The sequence below is a fragment of the Rhinolophus hipposideros genome (genome assembly GCF_964194185.1).
Source record: "Rhinolophus hipposideros genome assembly, chromosome: 9".
In the NCBI taxonomy this organism is placed as follows: domain Eukaryota; kingdom Metazoa; phylum Chordata; class Mammalia; order Chiroptera; family Rhinolophidae; genus Rhinolophus; species Rhinolophus hipposideros.
In genome coordinates this window covers 14,693,889-14,717,438 of record NC_138055.1, presented here as the reverse complement: position 1 = coordinate 14,717,438, position 23,550 = coordinate 14,693,889, and positions in this window count along the sequence as shown.

Below are 23,550 nucleotides of genomic sequence, written 5' to 3'. Positions count from 1 at the left end.
GGCGTCTTTTGGAGTGAAAATTAATATAAGACCCGGTCTTATTTTATATTATATTACATAAGACTGGGTCTTATATTGTAGTAAAAAAAGACCAGGTCTTATATTAATTTTTGCTTCAAAAGATGCATCAGAGCTGATTGTCCAGCAAGGTCTTATTTTCAGGGAAACACGGTAGCTAGCCCTGCCAGCAGGGGTGGGACAGACCTGGGGGATCTGACCCAAGGTTGTCCTTACTGACACTCTCTGATAACCAATACTGTTCTTTTCACATTATAAGAGCAATTCTTTTCTTAAAATCCTTAATAATAGGGCAGATCATCCAATATTGAAACACACTATTACTTTTAGTGGGAAAAATTCTTTTCATTGCAAGCCCTCAAATTGATCTCCATTCTGCTAAAAACAAACAAACAAACAAACAAACAAACAAAAAAAACAACAACCAAAAAAACACACAAAAAAAAACAAAGAACCAAACAAAAAACAACCACCAAATCCCATTAAAATGAATAAAATTTGACCATCAATTACTCTATGTAATATGGCTGTTTACGTGCTTTCATCAAGTCATTGCACAGAGCACAATTAAGACTTTGCTCTTCAGTGACAATTATGATACTACATTTTAAAACAATTTAATCTTGAGTGCAAATAAGTAGGGAGACTCAAACAGAGCAGTAAGGACAAAAGAAATTGATTAAAGCAAAGTGTTATACTACACCATCCAAAGAAGTTGATATCACCAGGCATAAGGCACAGATTGCATCCTTCATAAATGTGCCAACTACCAGGATAATACAGGAAATTTGATGAAATGTGTGCTAACTGTACAATTGTAAACACAACTGTGGCCCTCAGCGGCCTGTGAGGTGAGGAAAAGAGCAAATGGATCTTCAACAATGCAACGATTTTAGTAGCTGAAAAAGGGCTACTAAGTAAAACTGGGTTGATCAGATGACTCTGATTGCTCTCTGTGTGATTCTACCCACCTTGTACCAAAGGCTCCCAAATGCAACAGGTGTAGCTCCTTCTTCTCTTTTGGTTTTCTTACCTCCAAATCTATGGCTTTTATCTTTTCCATTTAAGTAAATGACACTTCCTTGCATGCCGTGACTTAAACCACAAACCTAGGTATCATCTTTTGTGAGAGTTAATTTTTATGTGCTAACTTGGCTGGGCCAAAGGATGCCCAGATATCTAGTTAAATATTACTTCTGGCCATAGTTGTGAGGATGTTTCCAGAGATCAGCATTTGAATTGGCGGATTGAGTAAAGCAGATGGCGCTTCCTAATATGGTGAGCATTGGCGCATCCATTGAGGGTCTGCATAGAACGAAAGACGGAGGAAGGTTGCATTAGCTCTCTGTTTGATTTCTTTAGCTGCAACACCGATCTACTCCTGCCCATGGCACTCCTGGTCCTCAGGCCTTCAGACTTGGACTGGAAACTATACCAATGGCTCTCTGGCTCTCAGGCCTTCGAACTGTACCACCAACTTTCCTGGCGCTCCAGCATGGACATGGCAGATTGTGGAATCTCTTAGCTCCCATAATTGCATGAGCAATACCTTATAATAAATTCCTTTCTACATATCTGTATATATCTACATATGTATATGTCCATGTCCGTATCTCTGTTTATCCTATAGGTTCTGTTTGTCTGGAGAGCCCTGACTGATACAACCTGGATTTCTCCCTTTCCCTAATCCATCATATCCAATTTATCATCAAGTTCTGAGAATTCTACCAAAATGTGTCTTGAATCTGTCCCATTCATCTCCACCAGCAGGCTGAAGGCTGGGCTGAGGGAAGAGGATACCAGAATGTGCCACTCCCCTCTAAAGCTCAGCACTGAACACCACAGGAATCATACGCAAAGGCAGCTGCCCATTTCCACAAGCTCCTTGGGCAACACTAAGGTTTTCTTCTGACCCCAGTAGGAGGGGATTATGCTGAAGGAGGTCAAAGACTTTCTAATTGTAGCATTTGTCAGCAAGCAGCAGAATGAAAAAGAGAGATCAAGTCCCATCCATTTTAAGCGATTGAGAGGTAATGCTTGGGATGGGTGTCAGGGAAGATTCAGGTACTCCATTGTTTTCTTGTCACTTATGTCTACATTATCCCATCTGGGAGCACTTAGAGCTAGGCAGAACAATGTGAGGAAATTTGCACGGAATGTTATCTCTGTACTTTGCCAAATAATTGGTAAACCCCAGGGGGCTGGCCCAGCCTCTGCTCTGACCTGGAACCTTGTTTGGAAGCAGGAGAAAGCTGTGCAGTGGCCTATGCCACCGAGCTTGGGAGTGAAGTCCTAGAGCTCCCGCGTCTGTGCCTGAGACCAGGGGCCAGCTTCAGGGCTGCTCTGTGGCCAGCTCGAGTTTAAGAGGTGTTGCTGGGAGGTTTCTGTTCAGCCAGAAATCACATGGCTTCCTTCATGGCTTTCTTGAGTCCTCAGAGAAAGCCTTATCTCTGTGCATGGTGTGAAAGTATAATTTTCAAAAGGTTAAAAAAGCATGACTTTAAAAACAAAACACAAAAAAGCTTCATGAAATGCAAAAGGAATGCACGTCAAAAATTTTATTCTACTCATTAATTAGAGAACCAATAATATGTTGAAGTGTGCCCAAAGAGCATTTGAGAAGCTAGGGACACATACATACATATATATGTATATATAAAAATTATATATAATTAAATACATATAACTAATTATATGTAATATGTACATAATTATATACATATATGGAATTATATATAGTTATATATAATATAGTATATAATATAATTACATACAATATAAGATATAAAAATTATATATAATATGGAATGTAATATAATTATAGTATATGTTAATGTAATTATATATTATATTATATAATGTAATTATATATTATATATAGTTATATATTATGCTATATATAATTGTGCATATAAGGCAATATAATAGATTGCTGGGTTAAAGTCCAACAGTACCGTACAAAGCAACCTATGGGATATCTGTTCTCCTAAAACTTAAGTTATTTGTATTTCTACCAAACAAAATTTTGCAAGACAACCTCTGCCCTCACAGAGTCGTAAACCAGCCCAGAAAGTAGAAAGTCAAGACCAGCATTTCACTGAAAGAAAACTCAGTAATCTCGTCTATTTCCAAGATTCAGGTAATGTTTCTGATAATAGATTTTGGTGAAAGCTCCCTTCTCAGGGCGATTTGATGGCTGCTGAAAGGTGCCCCATGCCAAAAGTTTATCCTGAGAGCCTGCTGTGGCACCCCATTCCTTTCTGTGAAGATTTCAAAGCCTGTACTACATGCAATAATAATAGATAACACTTATTAAGCACCTACTCCATGCCAAACACTAAGGGTTTTACATAGATAACCTTATTTAATTCTCATAACAAATCAATTATTCTTGTCCATCGTGCAGGTGAGATTTCAATAATTCGCTCAATGTCGCTCAGCCATCCAAGGAATGGTGGACCGAAGATTGGAAGGCATGCCATCTGACTTTTGTCGAGACGCTGTGAGTTACAGAGAGATTAGTTATACAGTGGTCCTGCTCAAAATCATCTTGGAAACGTGAATTTCCTACTAAGACAAAGCCTTGTATTTTACCTGCAACATGAGATACTACTCATGCATTCACCAAGTTACTATGAGGACAACTGAGAGTATGTGGAAGTACCTTACACAACTTACATTGATGGGCAGGCTGATGTTATTAAGGAACTGGAAAGTCTCATTATCATTTTCCTTTGGGCTCTTGGTAGCACAGACATCTCTACAGGGAAGATGGAATTGGGGTTTTTGATGAGCCAGAGTGAATGATGAGCTGTTTCTGGATACCAGCAGGGCTAGAACTAGGGTGCTGCAAAATTTAAAGGGGTGTCACGAAGCTCAGTAATCAAGATAAAGAACTTTGAATGTATTTTTTAAAATCAGAATTAACGAAAAAAGGTCCATGATGAACAAAATATCAAAATTTAAACAAAGACAGGATCAGTATTTTCCTTTTTGCCTTGGGCTCCAATCTGGCTCAGCTTCGCACACGCTACGAGCCCATTTCCTAAAGGAATTCACCAAAAGGCAGCAGTGTGGCGTGTACTCCCAGTCTTGTTCTAGAGTGTTTCTTGCTCTTACATATGCACATAGGATTCCCCAAATCTTAACTACAAGTAGAGCAATTATAAATTTTTAAAAAGGCCAAAGGAACTTCTTGTTCATCCTGTGAGAGGCTCCCCTTGTCTTCACAATGGCTTCACTCTGTTTGACTTGGGTTCTGTGAGTTGGTCCTTCTGCGTCGTCTCATTCAGCATGGAACTTTTGGCAGCAGATCAAAACTTCTCATCCCGTACCTGTGACCCAGCATGTCCCCACTGTCCAACCAAGACTTCGTGTCACCCATCCTTTACAGTCCTCATAATCTTCCTTTTTAAAAAAATGAATTACAGGGTACCATTTCTTGAGTACTTTCTATATCAAAAGTTTTTCATTTATTTCATTAATTACCTCATTTTTTATTTTTTTTTACCTTATTTTTCATTAATTACCTCATTTGATTCTTTCTACTATTTCTAGGAGGTAGGCAGATAAGATTGGTCCTAGTTCACAGATGAGAAAAACTGAGGCTCAGCAATAGAAGTAAACTCGTCTCAGGGTCTCACACACTGAGCTCGTCAGCAGAGACGCAGGCATTCTGGCTGTAGAGCTCCTGTAATTCCCCACCTCACCTTTGTGCCTCCTTTCTGAGTGAAAGCTACTCCGAGAAGCCACTTCTTCCATATCTAACTCAACTGCCGGGTCCTCAATGCAGTCTTGTTTGGTTACCTCAGCTGGACATTCATTCTCCCCTTAACTGATTATCTCCAGCACTTTTTCTAAATCTCTCTCATAACTCTGACTGCATTCTTCCATTTCCTATACTTCTGAGAATAGAGCCCTTGTCTAACAGAACTTCGTTTTCCTCTAGAAAAGCACAATGCAATGCCTTGCTCCTAGGACACCCTCAATGCACTTCTGCTGAATGAAGGGAATTTGCTTGTCGCCCTCAGGGGCCAAGCCTTCAGCTCCTCTGCCTGTGCTTTGCTTTGTGTGGGTGACAGAAAGCCTCATGGTCAACAAACCCTGCTGACTGACTGACCAAAGAGCTGAGGTGCCTCTCGAGAATGGTTTTCTGGGTTATTTTTTGTCTTTCACATGTAAAAGGCTTTTTAATGTTTTTTTGGTATTAAGTTTCTAAATACAGAAGCTAAGAATTTTTCCTTTCACTAGGTAGGAAATGCCTGAGGGAAGGAAAGCAGCATCTTGTCAAAACCTTCTGAAAATTATCAGCAAACTCCCATCAGAACCCTCAAGAGTCTGTCCAAGCCTGAAGGCCCCAGGTTGCAACTACAACTACTCAAATAGGTCTCTCTATGGGGTCTCACTGGGTTAAATTCCCCTGGTGTGTGTGTGTGTGTGTGTGTGTGTGTGTGTGTGTGTGTGTGTGTGTGTGTGTATTTTTTCCAAAGAGAGGATACTTTCAATAGCAATAATGCCATGGAAATGTGGCAGAGACAAGCTGAGGAACTGGGCTGTTAGTTGGTTCTAAATAAGATGGACACAAAGTGCCGACTGACTGGCATTTCTGGACTTCCCCTTTCAGAACTTTTGGTGAGTTTTGCCCCTTCCTTATGTAGCCTACCACCCATTGACCCCATTTTCAGAAGAGCCCACGCTGAGGTGCCAGCTCTTTCCTCCCTGTGAGGTCCTTTCTCACTCTTCCCCCACTCTCCCTTGCAATGTGGACATCCTGTTTCTGCTTCCTCAGGGCCTGCTCTTGGAGTCTCGCTAATCTGCTAATGTGATAATGGGAATGCATGCCTTTCTCCCTATCCCAGATAACACACTTGTATTTTATTTTTACTCAGACACAGACAAGCAGGGAGGTTGTAGGAGTAGATCCAATGCTATTAGATTAGCATCAAAGTTACTGTAGTTCAGCCTTCTTGCTATTGTTTTTGTTTTAAAAAAGCAAAGAGCAAGCCAGCCAACAAATAAAACAGGAGCTGCTTTGCAAATTCAGGGCCAATTTATGGTTCATTGTGGCTCCCAAGTATTTGTTGTTTTGGTTGGACTCTTACATAACAAGGCTTTCTTCAGCTCGTAGGTTGTACACCATGTTTTTTTCTGGATGATTCGCATAAGTAAGAAAAATGTGTTGAAACTACGGCACCCTACCCCCAACAACACAGATAAAATGCCCATGTATTCCCATTTCCTTCTTTGCAATGAGACCCTTCCTCACGGACAAGGTTGTGACAGAGGGGAGTTGACAAGGACTGCAATTCTCACGATGCCCGGAATCCTCATCCAGCTGCCCTCCACCCTCAGCTTAGGATCCAGGGATGTCTGTGCAGGGAGTGGGTGATGGTGCCAGTCTTTTCTCACTGGAGTTTCAGCCCCTGACCTTCTCTGTCTTCTTTCTGACTGAGCAGCTGACATGTGCACCTGGAGCGTTCCCTTTGCTAGCTTTCCCAGAGCCACCCCTGCTTTGTCTTTGTCCTGTCTCTGTCCTCCGAGATACAGGATGCCTCCTGACTAAGAGCGATATCTCATTTCCTGAGTTACCAAGGAAATAGAGGAACTACCCATCCCATGGAATGGACTGTCTGCTTTGACCTCCCACCCAAGCTACACTACCTACCTTGGTGGCCTGTGTCGACTGCTGTGTGCCTGTTCTGGGTGAGAATCCTGTTACCCCTTAATAGGGAGCCTTGATCTTCTCTTAGAGGTTGATCAAAATAAGGGGGACCCTCTACAAGTCTTCTTTCCAGGCACGTGGCAGGCATCACTAATCAACTGTGATTTTTTTACTGAGCCTGGGGAGCGCTCTGCCCTAGCAGGCATGGGCAATCTATTAGAGTTTACATGGAAGAGCAAACACATTTGCCATCCCTGGCGTAGTGATGCTTCTGTTGTTCATACAGGAGGGTGGGAGTGAGGGCAGTTCTTCAGCAACCTGTAGCTAACAAGATATAGAAGCTCAGGAGAGAGGAATAAAGCTGCTTTCTTAGGTTTCACGTGGCTTTAAGGCCAAAAGCTTTCCCTGTGCCACTTGCTGAACCAGGCCTTGAATGGGCCTGAATGGGACATCTCCACTCATTTTGTCTGCTGAATAAGAAACAAAAAGTGCAAGAAACAACTACTCTTAGGGTAGAAGTAGACATGCTTCTTGGGGAGGAATAAGTGATGCATTACAGGGACTCAAGCAGCCAGAGAGGGTCTCAGTGGAAGAGGAAGAGTGTTGGGGGCTGGGGATGGGCAGGATGAGTTGGAGGTATCCGGTTCCCTGGCAGCCCATGGTGGTCCTGCCAAACAACACATATTCTTGTCTGCCGCTGGCATTTAGACGCCATTGGAATGTCCTCACAGGACTGTGTCCAAATCCATTCAAAATTGATTTTTGTGTCTTCGATGCGGAATTTTGGCCAGGATCCCCGTCGCCTCCCACCACTCCCGTTCAGTTAGACATTTGCCTTTCCCTTTAGCTTATCAGCTGCCTCTGTGTGAATCTGGGCTTTTGCTTTCCCTTTTGAGCCAATTCAATGGATCTGAAGCTGTAGGAAGGATGGAGGTGGGTCTGCACTGCAAGTCTAAAATGGCCAGATGCATTTATTTAAAGCAGCAGCTTCTCAGCAGGGGTGGTACCATCCAATGCTGAGAGATTGGGTTCTCCCCACGTTGCTAGAGAGGCAGGAAATGGGAAGGAATGTGCAGAGCCAGAGCAGAGGAAAAGAAGTCAGAGGAGAAAAGCATAGGTTGTCTACGAAACGCCCTTGTAGGATTTACTGCAAGACCAGCTCCCCCACTCGAAGTGCCTTCTCCGAGACCCGCTACCTGTGACCTTGCTCACGCAGTCAGCAGCTGGCAGACCATCTGCACCTGCCAGGTGCTTTTAGGGGCTAGAGAGGTGGAGGAAGAAGATGAAACCTGTTCCTCCAGGAACTCGAGGAATTTTCAAACAAAAGAGATGACAAGTAGAAATCTAATTAAAAGTGAAATGCAGAGAAGCTGGATAGCTTCAGTATGCTAAGAGGAGCTCAGATGAAGTGGAACTACAGTCTTCACTATGGGCTCTACGAACTCAATTTTTGAGTTGTGTGTGTGTGTGTGTGTGTATTTCTCAAGAGTTCTCTGTCCTCCAGACAAGTGGCTGTCATTCTCCATCTCGGCTTCTTAGCTGTCCATTAGAATCAACTGATGAGCTTTAAGAAATATAGATGCCAGGCTCTAGCCCAGAGATTCTGATGCAGTTGAATCTGAGTTTGGGGAGCAAATCCCACAGGGACAAGCAAAACCAAGCTGTATGGTAATTGGCTGGGCTCTGGTGCTCTCTGCTTTGTTGATAAAATGGAAAATGGTGGTGATGGTAAGATAGATGGCAGTTAATGTGAGTCCAATGGGAGATACTGTCCTTTACTTTTCTCTAGGAGTAGGCGAGGGAGAGGGTGGGCTCTGGGATGTGTTTGTATGGAAACGGGACCCACAGGAGGCAGGGTTTCACAGTCCAAAGCAACACCTCCTTCTACTTCTTTAATACCAACATACACTCCTGGGCGGACTTTCCTCATGCCTTCTCTCCCTCTTCAAGCCTCCACTCCTTCTTTCCTTCTTCCCACTCTCCCTTCTTTACCTTTATCCACAAATATTTACTGAGCTCATCCGTGTCCCAGGCACAGCTCTGGAGTCTGGCAATGAACAAGGCAGATTAGTTCTTGATTCCAAGGAACTGACATCTTAGGTACTTACCATAAAGCAAACACGGATGATGGTGGACTTGTGAGTGTGTTCTGTACATAGGACTTTTCCTGAAAAATCGGTAGTTGATGACAGTGCTATATTTTGTGGCTGTCCCAGCATCTCCCGTAAGCCTGGCATTCCACTATCCCTGCCACGGCGTCAGACACCTGAGTGAGCCCTTTTGGATTTGCTGGTCCAATAGAGGTCCCAGAGGACATTATCATGAGCAGAAGAGCCTGTCAACTTACTGTGTACCTTTAGCCTTCAACAAAGACATATCCCTGTCACTAGAAAATGTGGTGACATAACTGCGATGAGATGGGGAAAGAATTATGTATCAGGGCATGGAAGAGCTGGATTCAAATCTTGACTCTCTCACTTACTAGATAGAATACATTGGGTAGATTACTTACCTAGGCTTTTTCAGGGTCGTTTTTTTTCCACTAATTGTTGGAACAAAATATCTCTGAGAGCTTATTGTGGGGTCCTTACTATGTTGAGAACTTTACACATGTTATTTTGTTTTAATCCTCCCTCTATTCTTTTGAGATAGTGCTATTATTACAAGGCTCTGAGAGGTTAAAAACACGTTGGAGGCCACATGGTTGGTAAGTCGCAGAACTGGAATGAAAATCCAGGCTGTGTGAATTCAGGGTGTGATCTGCCATACACTGGAATAATAATCTCCTCATTAGCTTGTTCTGAAAATTACATTATCTATTGTAGGAAAGCAGAAAGCAGCTAGATTAATTAGTTCCTGACACACAGGAGCTTCTCAATTATTCTTTAATGATTTTTCAACCAGGGTGCTGTATGACTCTAGGTTAACCCTTTCTGAAATCATGGTATGATGCTACTACAGGAACTCAAGGGGGACAAAACACCTAACATTGTTTCCCCAAATGATCCTAGTCACTCTTATCAGCGATCACAAAAGGTAAATATTTACAAGATGCCATAAGAAGAGGTGCGTCCTATGATCTGAGTCAGTTTCCCAGCATCACCATATAGCTGGGCAGACTGTTTAGGGAAAGATGAAAAAAGTTATGTAAGGGTAATACCACTCATTGCTATTATTAGTAGGTTGCTCAGGTCTTCTCACTAGAAAAAATGAATGATAAACTTAATTAGTGATTAATAGTCACGACAACCAAAATATCACTTAATAGTTCTGCAGTGTGTTTTCACAGGGACATCTTCAAGCCAGATCCTCGTGTTCATGTTTTGAACCTCACTTTTCAGTCCTTAGCTTGCTCCCCTTCTCTGTGGCATTTGAAATTGCTGGACACTTCCCCTGCCTGCTTGCTTTCCAGAATCTCACCCTCTCTTTGTTTGCTCAGCCTTGAAACGAGTCTGAATTTAGCTGGTTTTTAGTCTCGGGACAGCCCTTACATGTTGCAGCTGTTACCTTTGAGGCAAAGAATCATTCATTCCATGAAGATTTTTTTGACCATCAGTTCTGGGCCAGGCACTGTTCTAGGTGCTGTGGATACAGCATGAACAGATCAGCGCTCATGGAACTACCTGCTTCATGGAACTTCCATTTCAAAGGGGGAGACAGATTAAAATAAACCTGTAAAGTGTATAGTGTGATAGGTGATGATAAGTAGTATGAAAAAAAATCAAGCAGGAAAGGAGGAGGGGGTGCTAGAGTTTGATTCTAAATAGGTGGTCAGGGCAGTTCTCACTAAGAAGATGTTTATGGAAGGACTTAGAGCCAGTGAGGGAGCACGCCATGTAGATATCTGGGGGAAGAGCATTCAAAGCCGAGGGAACAGCAAGTTCCAAGGCCCTGGAGGACTATCAGGAAGCCCAGTGTGGAGTGAGTGAGCGGGCATGTGCGGGAGAGGAGGTGAAGGGAGGGCTCGGGGAAGGCTAGGCACCTCCTTCTGGCACCACTGTGAAGACTCTGGCTTTCAGCTATTGGAGGGCATTGCGTAGAAGAGTGCTATCTGGCTTATGTTTTGAAAGGATCACTGGTGGAGAACAGACTGCGGGGTAGTGGTGGCCAGAGGAGGAAATAGAAAGCCCAGTTTGGAGGTGACTGATAAAATCTAAGTGCTAGAAGAGCACGGTAATGTGATCTAGGGTGGCAGCTTGCACGGGGCAGGACAAATGGGACTCACATCCTCTGTGTGGTAGTCCCAGCTCAGCCACTGATTTGTATGGCGCACAGGTCTGCCTTAACATTTTCAGGGATTGGGGCAAGAGTACAAATGGAGGTCCCCACACATTTACAAGGTTTAATCAAGCTAACACACTTTTAGATAAAATCATTTCATCTCTCTTGACTTGAAAATATACCTTTATAATGACAAAATTAAAAAAAAATATGTACTCTTGGGGTGTAATCATGTTTCCCTGTAGTTACTGATGTGACGGAAAACCCCACAGAGTCAGGGGTGTCTGCCTCCAGCGTGGCTGGGAACTGCTTGGGAGTCTGTGCAGTTGAGTCACGTGAGCGGACACTGTACAGCGTGTCTCCCCCGTGACTGTCCTATTGGTTTGTAGACACCTCTCTGTTGTACAAACATGGGTTTGGGTCCAGGACCTAGTTGCCACCTTGGGTCCAAATCAGAGGAAACTAAGGTTACTTTCCCAGGTTTTAGGAATGGCAAATCTTTTTCTATGAGAAGAATGGAGTCCTGGTCCCATCGGGTCAGTTCTATTTTTTTGTGTGGATAATTTATTTTTGTTATTTTTCAATTAACGTTAACATGCAATATTATTTATATTAGTGTTAGGTGTACAACATAGTGGTTAGACATTTATATAATTTGCAGAGTGATTTCCTTGGTAAATCTAGTACGCGCCTGGCACCATACATAGTTATTACAATATAATTGACTATATTCCCTCTGCTGTATTTTATATCCCTGTGGGATAAGTTCAATCTTTTAAAAGAGTTTTATTGAGATATAATTTGCATATCATAAAATTCAACTGTTTAAAATGTACAGTTTTGGTGATTTTTAGTACATTTACAGAGTTGTTCTTCCATCACCACTATTTAATTTTAGACTATTTTTATCACCCCCAAAAGAAATGCTATATTCACTAGCAGTCTCTCCCATCCTCTCTCCCTCCTCCTGCAGCCCTAGGCAACCACTAAGCTATTTTCTGTCTCTAGCTTTGCTTTTTGTGGACATTTCATATCAATGGAATCATACAATATGTGGTCTTCTGTGACCGGCTTCTCTCACTTAGCATGATGTTTTCAATGTTCATCCATGTTGTAGCATGTATCAGTACTTCATTCCTTTCTATAGCTGAATAATATTTCATTGACTGGATATATCACATTTTATTTACTCATTCATCCATCGAGGGATATTTGGGTTGTTTCTACTTTTTGTCTATCATAAATAATGCTGCTCTGATAATTTGTGAATGAGTTTTGAGTGAACATATATCTTCATTTCTCTTGGGTATATCCCAAGGAGGGAAATTGCTAAGTCATTGTGAGGAACCACCAAACTGTTTTCCACAGCAGCTGCACCATTTTATACTCCCAGGAACAACATATGGAGATTCCAATTTCTCCATATCCTCACCAACCCTTGTTGGTGAGGATCATCTGTCTTTTTGATTATAGCCGTTCTAGTGGTTGTAAAGTGGTGTCTTGTAGTTGTGGTTTTGCATTTTCATGGTGAATAATGGTGTTGAGCATTTTTTCATGTTCATCTTTTCATGAGGATCTTTTCATGAGGCCATTGGTATAGCCTCTTTGGAGAAATGTATTTTCAGATTCTTTGCCTATTTTTTCAATTGGGTTGTTTTTTATTGTTGACTTACTTGTAAAGGTGCTTTATATATTCCGGACGTTAGTCCCTTATTACGAGTTGCAAATATTGTCTCCTATTCTGTGGGTTATTTTTTCATATTCTTAATTCAACTCAATTAATGACTTTTCTAGGTGTTAGAACACTATCTAGGCTCTGGAACTTCTGACCCTTAGCAAGTCACAGAACATTAGAGAAAGGGACAAACATTTCTTAAATACTTTTCATGAGTTTTCGTTTTAATTTTCACAACAGGCCTGTGGTATATATTATTGGTCCCTGTTTACAATGAGAAAAATGAAGCTCAGAAATGTTAAGGCACCTTGGCCAAAGATCCCCTACTAGTAGGAATGTAAAAGGAGATTAAAACCCATAGTCTTTTTGATTCTAAATCCATGCTTTTTATTCTCTAGCTAGTAGGTCCCCTCCTATCACAATGAGTTGACATCAGATCCATCAGAATTATAAAAATAAAATACTGATATTAAAGAAACAATTAAGGACTTGGCCTGAAAGACTATTCAACTAATGTCACCTCCATTGAAAGGAGTGGGAATTGTGTATATCTAGTAGGCTGGCCTGGGAATGAGAAATCTAAAGTTGAGGCACATGCATATTTTTGGTAAGTCATTGTGTTTGTTCTTCCTTTTCAAGGGTGTCAGTTCAGCCCCACATGGCAACTATTTATTATTCCACTTGGCATTGTAGCCTGAGAGCTGGTAGAGTGGGGTCCCATGGCATGCTGGGATACTCATTATTGCAGCAGATAAAGGAGCTTGAAATCACCAGCTGGCCTGGATTTCCTAGTGAGATTGGGAAGACAGATATTGTTGGGAGGGAAAAGGGACCTGGGTCATGCATGTCCTGGGAGAATGATTGCTGTGGAAAGCCAGGAGGACTAGCTTTAATTAATCCTCTTTCCCTGGAACATGACATTGAGGGCATTTAATAAAATAGGATCTCAAGGCTGAAATAGTGTAGTTACATGGAAAGGAACTCTGCTGGAAATGAGGTCCTTTACTCCAGCCCATAATTTCCTTTCTTTTTTCCTGGAAAAATAACCAGATGATCTTTTATATGCCTAAAAAACAGATCCTCCAAATAGGCTGTCCTGAAACTCCCAGTTTCTCCCAGTTGTAAATGGCTAGTGCTGGAGATAAGAATTCAGTAGCTGGTTTTCATTCCCGCTCAAGATGCTTCTCCCTGTTTCTAGTCACCTTTTTAATCAGCAGAGATCAGCAGAACGGATGGTGTGCATTGGTCGATACTGTGCATTTGGTTAATGGAGGGGCTTTTGATGGAGGGCTAAAACGCCTTCTGGTGGTCTCTAAATGCATGCTGGATCTTTCCAGCCTGGTGTCCTTATAGAGCTGCATAGTGATGCCATTGATGGTAGTTTCCTAAATTCTGATATAACTGAAGGAGTAGGGTAGAATAGTTTCTACCTATTAAAATAAGGTAGTCTAAATCACTAACCCTTACAATTAAATCACTAACAGACAATTATTAAGCACATGCACATAGTACACCCTGATACTGTGTATGATGTTCTGAATCATGGCACACTCAAAGATATGGCCCATATATGTAGGTAGGAGTTGCTGTGTAGGGGTAAGTAGATTGACAATTACAGCTCAATCAGGAGGTTAAGTGTTCTATTCTCCGAGAAAGCAGATCCAAATCAACTTAGGAGGGTCAGGGACGATACTCAGGAGAAACTGACTTTTTAATTTAAAGAGCTGCCCTTAATGCATATTCTAAATTCTATACGGTTTGTTTCTCTGGGCAGTAGAAATGTCGGAATCGTTACATTCCTCTATGTTTTTGTGGGTGTGCCAAGAGTGCAAGGCCCTGACCTCTCTTTACCTGGGCCAAAGTTCAGAGTTGTGTTTGCAGTGAGCACCCTTGAGGGATGAGGTAATATCTCCCTTCAAGACAAATTGCAAACAGGCTTGCTGCTTTCTATAAAAGTGGTAGATTCCCCATGTTCAGTGTTTCTCAACCATGATGCAGTCATTCTATGTGAACCATCTATCTGGGCCATATTATGTGGCCACGTGGAACTTGGGGGCCAGAGAAAATGATGCAAACATGCCGCTCCTCATGCTGCTTGCTGTGCTGTGAGTAATAACATCTTTCATCTTTGACCCAGGAGTCTTGTGTCATCTGCCAGCATCCGTGAAACAGTAACAGGCTAACTTACTAGCTTGTAAAATCCGAGGCCCAACAGTGTCCCTTTCACATGTGATGAAATGCTCTTTCTGTGCTATGCTTCATTAAAAAGGAAGAAGAGGGTTCCGTGGTAGGATTGCTTAAGTCCCCGCAGTGTCACAGACACATAATAATATAGTTCCACCTGAGTTGCACCGTCATAGTTCTGGGGAAGATGATCTGAATGCAAATGAGATGGATTATTATAGAGCAGAGGGTTCCAAAGTTTTTCATTTTGACAGCTGAATCATGTTTTGTTTCAAATAATTTGTAAGAACAACAATATGTATGAAGGATACAGAAAACTACCATTTTAAGGATAAATGTTGGGTTTGAAAGCAACTTACTTTTGGTAATGTAGGTATATTTTAGTAAAAGAACATTCATCATTCTATTTTGGTGGAAGCTGACCTGTAACGAAGTCTATGTATCCTTGTGCTACTTTATACAAAAGATGTTTGGTGGTGGAGAGCTCTGGCAGCTAATTGTCTACTGGCAGGCTTCATAGAGAGGCATTAACTTTTGTGGATTTGCCACATTCTGCTCTCTGGTCTTCAGCCTAGTGGATTCGGAGACCTGATTTATCAGCACAGCAGGAGTGACTTTTGAAGGCTGACTCCCATTAACTGTGCTTAGAAGGCTGATGTACAAACCAGCATCACCTTTGTTCAAACTAGGTAAAGGTGCCCCTTCTACTTGGCCGACACAGCTCTACACTGAGGGCTTGGTGAGAGGAGTGCATGAGAGTCGTGGGGACACCATCCCCTCCCTTAAGACCTTGTGCAGGACACCACCTGCACAATGCCATGCAGTGATGCACGGCACTGCAGCTCTTTAATGCCTGCATCCCCAGCTGGATGCTGAGCCCGGGAGGGAGGAACAAGAAAAAAGAAAAGAAAACAAAGAAAAAAGAAAAGGAAAGGAAGAAAGGAAAAAGAAAGAAAAGACCTGGAGAAAGATACAAAGAGAAAACTGTTTAGTGATAACCTAAAGTCTAGAGCTTTTCTGATTTAGAAAACACTTTTACACATATTAGCACATTAGATCAGATCCTCTGTGTGTGTGTGTGTGTGTGTGTGTGTGTGTGTGTGTGTAACAGTCCTGTAAGATGTATCAGACAGGTTTTCATTATTTGATAGTTTGGAAACTGGGATTCAGAGAGGTTGTTTGACTAACTCAAGGTTACACAGACATTAAAGCTGGAGCTCTCCTCTGTTTGTGATACATATATTTGGCTTTTGGAGGCAAGTGCCATTCCTCATTAAAGACTGATTGAGGGATCTGTCCCAGGAAGGAGATGGATCCTTCTTCCACGTGGTGCTGCATTGGCTCAGCTCGGGGTGGTTTCTCCTGTTTAACAAATGGTGTTAACTTTACTAGCACTTGTTCTTGGCCCACTACACTGTAGTGGTTTAGGCAATATGTTGGGAAAATGTGCTAACTTCAGGCTGTAATTTCCATTCATCTTAAAAGTGTTAGCCTTTTAGTTAGTACTTGGAGAGAGGAATGACATAGCAGAGCTTGGCAGATCGCAGGCAGGGGCTGGAGGGCATGGAAGCAGAATGTGCAAGAGCAGAAAAGTAGGAGTTTATGGAAGGTCCTGGGGCTTAGTTAGTGGAAGGGGTATGTATGCATGTGTGTGCCGGTGAGAGGGTAAAGAGGCAGAGAGAAGGGCAGAATAAAGTTCTGGAAGGGTACCATCAATGCTTCCTGTTACACAAGAAGAGATAATTTGCTACTTCATATGACTGGTTGATATTTGGCAACTGTACGTGGGTAAGGTATAAAGTCATGAGTTGTGTAAGTTGCAGAATTATTCTCTCATTCAAAAAATGTTTCTTGAGCACCTGTGTGCCTTAGACATTGTGTTCCATGCTGGGCAGACAATGGGGACATGGTAGTGTGGCCTCTGGCTCCACGGAGCTGACAGTGGAGTCCTGGAATACTATAGCTGGATGGGATCTTAAAGATAATCTCTTCAACCCTTTGTTTTATAGTCATAGAAACTGAAGCCCAGAGAGGGCAATGAACTTGACTCTTATCCCTCAACTATTTAGTGGCAGAGCCCAGACTGGAACCCACGTCTCTTGATTCTAGGCCTGGACTTCTTTCTACTTAGCTTCTCTTTACTGCCACTAAAATACAATATCTATTCAGGGTTAGGAGCCATAGCTGTATGGAAGTGTGTTAGATCCACAGCTATTGTATGGATATGCAACCATTGTATTAGTTAAGACAACCCTAGTGCTATAGAAAATAAACTGCCAAATCTCAGTGGCTTGAACAATAGAAGTTGATTTCTCCCTTAGGTTATGTCTTTTCAGCAGCTGAAATCGACACCATCAGATTCTGTCAATCTTTAAGCCATGACTTCTTAAAGTCATCTGGAAAGACCTAGATTTTGCTAGATGGAGGTTTTCATGGACTCAGGCCTGGACGTGGAACTCCAAATCCATTGGCTAAAACTCAGCCACATGGCAGCACCTCCCTGTAAGGGCGGCTGGGAAATCCAGTTCAGTGAACCCAGAAAGAAGAGGATCCAGTTTTGGTGAGCAGTCAGCCAATCTGGTGTCATTACATCACATATGTACTTCATTGTACGATAGGAAAGAGAGTTACACAATATTTGTTCCAAAAAGGGGATATTAGATATACTAGAGTTGAGAATCACTGTGGTATATGAAAGTCTTTAGTCGGAGGTGTTTAGTAGATATTTCCATTTTCGCCTTGTCCATGGTTTTTCAATACATTTCTAGTTAGAATTTCCTTTGACCTGATGAAAGTCACCTCAGCCTGATTGGAAGGGGGATAAACATGGCTCCAAGGAAGAGGGAGAGAAGTCTGCAGACAGTCTTTCAGCAAAGGCTCCTTGTGCCTTGGATGTGTGAGGTCCTGTACTGGGCAATGTTGAACCTGACACCACTAACATCTTATTCCTTAGTCGATGAGATATGAGCCTACATAGGCCCTCATGTTTGGATAGTGCCTCCTGGCTTACAAAGAGCTTTCTAGAATATTATCTCCCTTCAGCATCACATTAAGCCTCTGAGATGAAGGAGGGGAGAGGAAAGGAAGGAACGAACAGGAACTAAGGGAGTTCAGAGAGAGGGGAGATGCAATCTAGCTGAAAGACCTCACTGAGGAGGTGGCATTTGAGATGGGCCTTGAAGGAAGCATGGGAGAGCAGAGGATGGCATTCCAGGTGGAGGCCACATCGTGGGCAAAGGCACAGAGGTGTGAAAACATGGTGTGTCTTGGCAACTGTGAGAGAAGGTCAGCTTGGCTGGAGCACACACTGCCTGAAGAGAGCTGTGGGGAATCAGGCTGGAAAGATCAAGCAGGCCCAGAATACAGTATCATTATTGTTGTTATCCTCACTGCCTTCTTTGAAACACATCATCTGCTAGATGCCAGGCACTTTGCTCGGTGTGGAAGATGCAAAATAACATCACACACAATCCTGCCCTGATGGAGCTACAGCCCCGGAGGAGAAATGCTATGCACACGGCAACTTTAATGAAATGCATGGGAGCTACTTGTAAAGTTTGCACTTCCATTTAATGTGTGCATGTTTTCCTGCTCAAATCAGAAAAACAGAAGCCTCCAAAAGTTCCCCTTTTATGTGTACCAGGAGTTCTCTCTTGAAGGACTCAATAATTAGCCTTTGGGGAGGCAGTGTAGCTAAGTGGTTAAGACCACAGTCTCTGAACAGTCTCTGACAGCCTGGGTTGAAGTCTGGTTTCATCACTGATCACGTATCATCTTTAGTGTCATGTTTAGGTCTCCAGCCTTGGCTACTTGTCAATAAAATAGGGATGCAAATGCTACTTGGTTTATTGAGTTGTCATGAGTATCACTTGGGACAATGTGGGAAAATGGTGCCATGCATTGCACAAAATAAACACTCACTAAATGCTAACAAATACAAAAGATGCTGTTGGTTGTGGCTTAGATAGCCTGCTGAGCAGCAGTAGAGTTTCTGAGTGTGGAGAGCACTAGGGGGCATGGCCTTCCAGGAGCCCCTCGAAGGAAACAAAGCTGGGCTGGTGGGCCAGGTCATTGTGGACCCTTGGGGACATTTCTTGGCTTGAAGAAGTAGACACACGCCACACATCCACCCTCTTCAGCAGCACCTGGAATGCAGAGAGGATGTTTTGAATGTGTCACCTCTGTTATATCCCGTTCTGGAGCAGTGGGTTTCCAGCCACTAACCCAAGGCAAGTGTCAGGGGGAATACCGGGGTAGGTGTGGCAGGAGCCCAGCTTTGTGACAGCACATGATGCCTTCCTGTCAAATACGCAGACTTCTTGAGAACTTCCTTCTATTATACTGCCCCTTGTGAGCTTGCACACCCTCACACACAATTGCTTTTCCTCTCTTAGGAGTTTGTGGTATTTCAAGCCTTACAAGTCAACTGTGTTTATTAGATAGCCTTTGTTTTCCCCTTCGAAGATAGGAAGCTCATTAGAAACAAACATAACAATCACCCTTTAACTCATAGTTGAAAATGTCCCCTGAGAACTGGGGACATGTCTTAAGGGGGTCGTGCACAGAGACACAGCCCAGTCAGAGTAGCTAAGTGCCAAGTCAGGTCCTAGGTGATGCTGGGCTGATAATAAAACAATGCTCCACATTCTGAGGAGTTCCAGGTTCCCTGAGGTGAATGCTTTCCCTCTTTAATCCCATCTCACAGAAGAGGGAAAGCTGGGCAAAATATCATATTGCAATTAGTCACAATGGCCCTGGCATCTGACAATGTGGGCTCACATACTGGCTCTGTTATTTCCTAACCATGTGACCTCAGGCAAGTTACTTAACCTTAGATTCCTCGTTGTTAAAATAGGGATAGTAAATCCACTTCATAGGATTATCGTAAGGCTTAAGTGAAATAATGTACATGATTGTTAGTGATTATTATTTATAGTATTCTTCATTCATTCATTCATTCATTTATTCATTCATGCACTCAGCTAATATTGATTTAGCACTTTCTATGGCCAGGTGCCGTGTGAAGTACAAGAGATACATAAATGAATGAGTTGCAGTCCTTGCTCTTGAGGAGGCCACCCCTCAGTGGGAGAGAGAAACATGTACATAGGTGATTATAAAACAGTATGAAACATGTGTGTAACAGGCTTTGGGAGCACAGTGCAAGGACACCTATCTCTAGGAGATGGTGGTGGTGGTGGTGATGGTGATGGTAGTAATAATGATGGTGGTGATGGTCCTTGTAAGGATGGTAGTACTGAGGGTGCTAATGATGGTGACAGTGAGATTGGTGATTGCAGTGGTCGTGATGACAGTGTTGTGATGTGGTGATGATTTACCACGAGGATGTAGTGATGATGGTGCTGCTGCTGCTGGTGGTGGTGGTGGTAATAACGATTACAGTCAGGATGGTAGAAATCATGGTGGAGGCGATGGTTGTGGTATTCATGTTTATAGTAGGGATGGTAGCAGAGATGGTACTGATGATGGTGATGGTGTGATGGTGGGTAGTGGTGATGGTGGTGGTAGTAATCATTGTAGTAAGGAAGGTAGAAATGATATGGTGATGATTAAAGTGAGACAGGTGATCATGGCGACCATGGTGATGGTGGTGACGGTGGTGCTAATAATTTGCCACGGAGATGGTCATAATGCTGCTGCTGCTGATGACAGTGTGATGGTGGTGATGGCAGATGGGCTCTTGGGGGAAGAATTCCCACTGGATGGAACCCTTGAGCTGAGTCCTAAAGGATGAGTACCTTTATATACCTCAAATGTTCTCAGGCTGAGGATACGAAGATGACCCAGATAGACACCATCTCTGCCTATTAGGTCTTGCTGAGGGCAGAGACCAGGGATACAGACAAGATGACAAACTAAATAAACAAGATTAGGCAAGTACAGAGTCTTACTGAGCACAGAAAATGAACTCCTAACTGAGTCTGTGGTGTGGCTGGCATTTTGGAAAGCTTCTAGGGAGAACTAATACTATCTGAAGGACGCAGAGACTGGATGAGTGTTCCAGGCAGAAGAAACAACATACCAACGGCCAGAAGCAGGAAGAAATTGATGAAGAGAGAGACAGAGAGAGAGAGAGAGAGAGAGAGAGAGAGAGAGAGAGAGAGAGAGAATGAACCTGTTTGGGGATGTGCAAGTTGTTCATTGAGCCTGGAGCAGCTGTCAGTGTGTGTAGGTGAGAAATGAATGGGGAAATAATGAGATAAATTGGGGTAGGTTGAATTTGAGGGGATTGGGAGACAGATACTTGAAGGTATCGAAAGGGCAATCAGATGCAGAGATTTGGTGGTCAAATTCTAACTATTTAGGTTATAGTCTAGGATTCTTAAAAGAAGAGATAATTGGATGTTTCAACATATAGAAGGACTTAATGGAAATTGCCAACAGGAACTCCAGGAAAAGGTTATTGTTTTCTGGATCACAATCAACTCTAGCACAGGATCCATGTTTAGTAAAAATGCATAGGATTATGGTAGTTTCTTCTACATATCACTCAGAATTTTATTTCCAGTGCTGTGGGTAGGGTAGACTCTGAAGAGGGAAGGGGAGATTCTTGAATTCAAGAGGAGTCCCTTCTTTCATCTTCTCCTCCTTTCTCTCTACATCAACCAGAGGAAGCCCCAGATCTGCCGCCTGCCCACAGTAGACACCCACGAGCATTATTTAATAGGTCACTTCACGTCTCAGTTTGAAGCACTGAGATAAAACCGTAGGGTGACGACCTAACTTCAGGTTAAGTTCTTTGACTTTTATCTGCAAGAGCAAAATAGGTCCCCAAACGGTTCCTTCTAAACCAAGAGCCCTCCCAAACCCAGGTGTTCTCCTCCGCCGTAGAATACAGAGATGGCTGTCGTTTCCAAAGGGCCTCTCTTTTGGGGGCAGTGGGGAAGGGATAGCTCTGTTCACTGTGATTGTCTTGTTTCTCTCATGCAAGCCCAAGGGCCATGTCTGCTGGTCCGGCACAGGAGAGCTCTCAGAGGAGACAAGGTCATGCAGGGTCACTGAGGCAGCACGCTGGGTGCAGTCCCAGGAAGAGCTCGGGGAGGGGCATCCACAGCTGCTCCTCTCCCCAGTACACACAGTCCCTGATAACACAGGACGTCCTTGGCCTTGGGGACAGCCAGTCCTGCCACGACCCTCAGCGTAGAATGGAGTGCATGGAGCTTGGAAGAGGGGCCTGTATCATTAACTGCCACTGGAAGCTCACTGTAAGTCGGACTCCTGTGACAGGCTTCAAAGTGACGAGAGCTGTGCTGCCTCTGAGCTCTCCTAAGAGGTAGCCCTTCCCACCTGGGAGAGCGCCGAGAGCCCACGGAGACGGTGGAAGGGGCACAGGTTCAAGTCCACTACTTCTCAGCCATCTGACGGTCAATTCACCTAAACAGCCCAAGCCTCAGGTTTTTTATTTTAATAGTAACACCTGGTAGAGGCTGCTGTGAGCACTAAACAAAAGAACATTTGTCAAGCACAGCTGACTGCCTGCCATCTAGGTGCTGGTTGGTAAATGATAGATTTGTGGCTCAGTTCAAGTCACTGTATTTTCAATTCAATTCAATTCAGTTCAATTCACTATAATTCACTGTAGGGAAACTAAGATGCAGGGCATCTCTGGGCCCCCTAACATCCCCGTGAAGAGCACCAAAGAGCTGTAAGGAGAGGCTTTCATCTCAGTGTTCTCCCTCCTGACCTGGCTCTCAAAGTCAGGGGAAGCATTGAGTGGAGGCAGAAAAGGTAGATTTTTCCAAGTGGCACGACGTCAGAAAACAACCGGTTTCCAATAGCCTGCCTGCTCACAGTATGCATGCCAGCATCAGCTTTCTTGACTATTTATTATAACGTCTCCTCGAGGCTTTGTGAAGTATCCCTAACAGGGAAAGGTATAGAAAGAGGAAAGGGATATTTGATATGTGTTAAGTCTTTTCCTTGCATAACGAGGTAGGCACTTCATCACCGTTTTCCTCAGAGAGATTGAATGGCCTCCTCATCACAGTTATTTGAGGGCAGAATCAGAACTCAAACCCAATTGGCCTACAGGTACCACTGCCTTTCCTTCCTTTTCCTGTCTGCCCCAATGTTGCCTCTTTCCATCCTTCCTCATGTACAATACTTTACATTCTTATCTGAGAACACTGTACTCATCAGCTAACACCTTAGTTATCAGCTAAGCCAAGAGACTTAGCAGAACTGGTGCTCTGAACCCAGCCAGGAGGTAGGCAAATTTCCCAGATGTGTAAGTGAGGGGGCACAGAAGATAAACTCTCCTCATTAACGGCCTGCCTCCTGGCTGAGTCTCCGCCAGTTCAGTCTCAAAGATGTGTGCGCAAAGACATCTTTGCCCTGAGCTTGAACCTGAATATAGAGAGCATAAGGTCCAGAGCAGGGACCACCCTACTGTGTACAGATACAAGGGTATGCTACGCAGAGGCACAAACAACTTTTTTTCCTACAGCAGCACCATTATCCTCAGCAAGGCTACCCAGAGCGTGGAGGAGCAATTTGCATGTAAATTTCCTAGAATAGTGTCTGGTGAATAGTGGATGTGCAAAGAGGTGTCCCAGTACCTATTAAAGATTACGGTCGTCCTTCCATATCCATGGTTTTGCTTCCTGTGGTTTCAGTTACCTGTGGTCAGCACAAGTCAGAACATATTAAATGGAAAATTCCAGAAACACATAGTTCATAAGTTTTAAATTGTGCGCCATTCTGCTTCGCATGATGAGATCTCACATCATCCTGCTCTATCCCAACTGAAAGTGAATCATCCTTTTGTCCA